The following is a 4141-nucleotide window of genomic DNA, read 5'->3' on the forward strand; positions in this document are numbered from 1 at the left end:
CCACCCTTATGGCAGAAAGTGAAGAGGAACTAAAGAGCCTCTTGATGAAAGTGAAAGAGGAGAGTGAAAAAGATGGCTTAAAAGTCAACATACACACACACACACAAAAGAAGATCATGGCATCTGATCTCATCACTTCATGGCAAATAGATGGGGAAACAACAGAAACATGAAAGACTTTATTTTGGGGGGCTTCAAAATCACTGCAGATGGTGACTGCAGCCATGAAATTAAGAGACATTTGCCCCTTGGAAGAAAAGCTATGACAAACCTACATAGTATATTAAAAAGCAGACCAGAACCGCAGCCAGACATGGAGCTAGAGGACAAGCAAAGGATGCTGACTGGGTCTGGAAATCCCAAGGAGGAGGAAGAAGAGGAGAAGGAATTAGTGGATCCCCTGACAACAGTGAGAGAGCAATGTGAGCAGCTGGAAAAATGTGTAAAGGCTCAGAGCGGCTAGAGCTCTGTGGTGAGCGTGTACCCTCCAGGTCACAGGCAGAGGAAGACTGCATAGAGGAGCACTTTGACTTGCATGCAAGGGACCACGGTGAGGCCCACAAACTGTTGAACAGCTTGAAATGGGTGTGCAGATTTGTTCACCTCAGTCTTCATCACCTGAGCATTGGGATATTTCTTCATGATTTTGAACATGCCATTTATTTGGGTAACTAAGTTCATGTGAATCTCAAAGATTTTAGCTTAGGCAAGTAATTTCTGTGTAATTATCAATGATTTCATCTTAATAAAGTCCAGATCAGCAAAAAATAAAATAAAAAATAAGATAAAATAAAAAAACAGAGACATTGCTTTACTAACAAAAGTCTGTCTAGTCAAAGCTATGGTTTTTCCAGTAGTCATGTATGGATGTGAGAGTTGGACCATAAAGAAAGCTGCAGGCTGAAGAATTGATTCTTTTTAACTGTGGTGTTGGAGAAGACTCTTGAGCGCCCCTTGGACAGCAAGCAGATCAAACCAGCCCCTCCTAAAGGAAATCAGTCCTTACCATTCTTCAGAAGGACTGATGCTGAAGCTGAAGCTCCAATACTTTGGCTACCTGATGTGAAGCACTGACTCATTGGAAAATACCCTGATGGTGGGAAAGATTGAAAGCAGGAGGAGAAGGGATGACAGTGGATGAGATGGTTGAAAGGCATCACCAACTTGATGACGTGAGTTTGAGCAAGCTCCAGGAGATGGTGAAGGACAGAGAAGCCTAGCATGCTGCAGTCTGTGGGGTCACAAAAGTCAGACACAACTGTGTCTGAACTGAACTGATAATGTATGCATGCACAGAGCTGGCTCTTCTACTACCACATTTAAGAATATTTTGTTTGCTTCTCATTCCCTGGTGCAGATCAGATTTTGAATTTGCTCTGTACATGACTTTGAGCAAATAACCTAATCTTTCTGTTTCAGTTTTCTCATCTCCACAATGAAGACTAGAGTACCTTACCTGACAGTGTTACTGTAGAATTAAATGTGCGAATAAATGTAAAATTTATTTTATTTTTTTCCTCTAAGTTTCCTCTGCCTGAACCATCCATTCTCTATTACCCTCTTTCCCAAGGTTCAACCATCTTTGATGAACAGTTTAAAATTGCTTTTTCTGTGCCTTCTTCATGTAGAGGAAATAACTCCATTTGCTTAGCTTTTTCTACAAGCTATGGATTATTATCTAGACTTTAAGGATGAAAAAACTGAGGCTTAAGATAGATAAGTGATTTTTCCCATAACCACACAGTTCCAAATAGATAATGAAGGTAAGATTCAAATACGGCTATTTCTGAAACTCCTCATCACCTACCTTCCACTTTAGAGTATCCAAAAAAAGCTGCCCTTTTTGTTAAAAGAAGCTTTTCATAGCTTTAGAATAAGATTTCAGTTCTGTCACTGGGCCAAGTGTTTTAATTTTGTTTTAAGAGAGTCAGGCAGGGGTTGAACAGTGAGAACTCTGTTTCTTCATCTATAACATGAAAATAACGGAGCCATTTTTCTTTGAGGTCTTTCTGTCCTAATATCCTAGGATATTGCCATATACCTGATACAGAAATGGAGATTATTTGAGATTTGCTTGAACTTTGGGGTCACCAACTTGACTTTGTTATTCCATCTCTTATTCTCCATTTTAAATAATACGTTTAACAGGAATATCACCTCCAGGAATTTGAAGAAACACTTCCAGAGAGCCAGGTCCCTGTCAATGTTATTGTTGTTAGTTGCTCAGACATGTCTGATTCTTTGCGACCCCGTGGACTGCAGCACGTCAGGCTTCCCTGTCCTTCACCATCTCCCAGAGCTTGTTCAAGCTCATGTCCATTGGGTCAGTGATGTCATCCAACCATGTCATTCTCTGTCATCCCCTCCTCCTCCTGCCTTCAGTCTTTCCCAGCATCAGGGTCTTTTCTAATGAGTCAGTTCTTTACATCAGATGGTCAAAATATTGGAACTTCAGCTTCAGCATCAGTCTTTCCAATGGATATTCAGGACTGATTTCCTTTAGGATGGACTGATTTGATCTCCTGCAGTTCAAGAAACTCTCAAGGTTTTCTCCAACACCACAGTTCAAAAGCATCAATTCTTCACCACTCAGCCTTCTTTATGGTCCAACTCACATCCATACGTGACTACTGGAAAAACCATAGCTTTGACTATACAGACCTTTGCTGCAAAGTAACGTCTCTGCTTTTTAATATGCTGTCTGGGTTTGTCTGGCTGCAGTCACCATCTGCAGTGATTTTGGAACCCAAGAAATTAATGTCTGTCATTGTTTCCATTGTTTCCCCATCTATTTACCATGAAGTGATGGGACCGTATGGGACCTTGTCAGTAGTCTCATCTAATTCCATTAGAATCACTTCTATCTCCTGCTGTTCTGATATTTACAACCGCCCCCCCATTCTCATTACAGAGTCAGCCTTAGGTCATTCCAAGACCACTTCACACCCTGCTGGTGTTTATCTGGATCAAAGGATCAGTTCATAGACTGTCTTTATTCCTCCAAGTGAATTCAAACACCAGCCCTCCTGATCAGATAACAGGCAATCTGTATCTTGTCACTCTCTATTCCTGCAGTCTCAATCAAGCTCCCCTCTCAGGACCCAGTGATAATATTAATTACCATCTCTAATTTAAAAGAGGTTCCTGCCTGAAGGTCTCTGTGCAAAAAAAAGTGTTTCTTTTTTCTTTTTTTTAAGACAGAAGAACCATTCTTGGTAGAGTCACAGAGCAAAAGAGAGGCTGAGTACAAGTGGGATACACAGGAATTAGGAACACTGATGCTGCCCTGCACTGGAGGGGAACGAATCTACGAAGCCAACACTTTCTGAAATATCTTCTCAGACCATTCCAACCACAAATAACTTTCTTGTCCTCTAAGCATTTAAAATTTGTCTGTTACTGCCACTCATCTTGCCCTTCTTTATCTTCTTAAATTATATTATATTGGAGCAAAGAAACATTTGATTCAAATCACTGCTCTGCTCTTTTTAAATTATCTGGCTTTCTAACATTCACTCAATCTCTCTGAATTTGAATCTTCATTATTTCTTGTGTTTAAAATGCAAATAACAAAAATTCAAAATTCTTGGGTTGTTGTGAACATAATGCTAAACTATTGTTTATTTTGTCATGTATTTTAAACCTTCAGGGATGTCAATGACTATATATATCGTGTATTGTTATTCCTTAGAGTTCAAGTGCAATGCCTTCTTGAAAGAATAAGTTAACTAAGTATAGCTGTTGCTCAAAAGAATTTCTGGTGTTCTTATTTGAATCTAGGCTAGTTGGTGCATTGAAAACCAACCTACTATTCAGCCTTGTTTATCGCCTGGAGCAAGTCTAAGTAGAATGCAAGAGAACTGAAAATTTATTTCCTCTCTATTTTCTTTTTTATCAATTTATATTCCTGTTTGGTGCTTTCTTTTTCAACTTGTTCGTTTCTACCTACTCTCTCCAGGGAAGCCCACTGAGATGTCACCCTGCCCTCAACCTCCTGTACCTTTCCACCTATCAAATCAGAAAATATCTACATGGCAAAACAGAAAGCATGTTAGGAAGTGGAAGGTGGCAAAAATACTTTCCATAAAAGGGTTAATAGACAGTAGTTAGAAAAAAAAAAGTGTTATCTTTAAAAGCAAAA

At 39.6% G+C, this 4141-nt stretch overlaps 1 pseudogene; it reads left to right on the plus strand.

Moving 5' to 3' along the window:
- Positions 1-313: 313 nt before the first annotated feature.
- On the plus strand, positions 314-3329 carry LOC148778244 (cytochrome b-c1 complex subunit 6, mitochondrial pseudogene; annotated as a pseudogene).
- The last annotated feature ends 812 nt before the right edge of the window (positions 3330-4141 follow it).

This window comes from Moschus berezovskii, chromosome 4 (assembly GCF_049115385.1).
Source record: "Moschus berezovskii isolate FMDL1 chromosome 4, NW_MosBer_1.0, whole genome shotgun sequence".
NCBI classification, from domain to species: Eukaryota; Metazoa; Chordata; class Mammalia; order Artiodactyla; family Moschidae; genus Moschus; species Moschus berezovskii.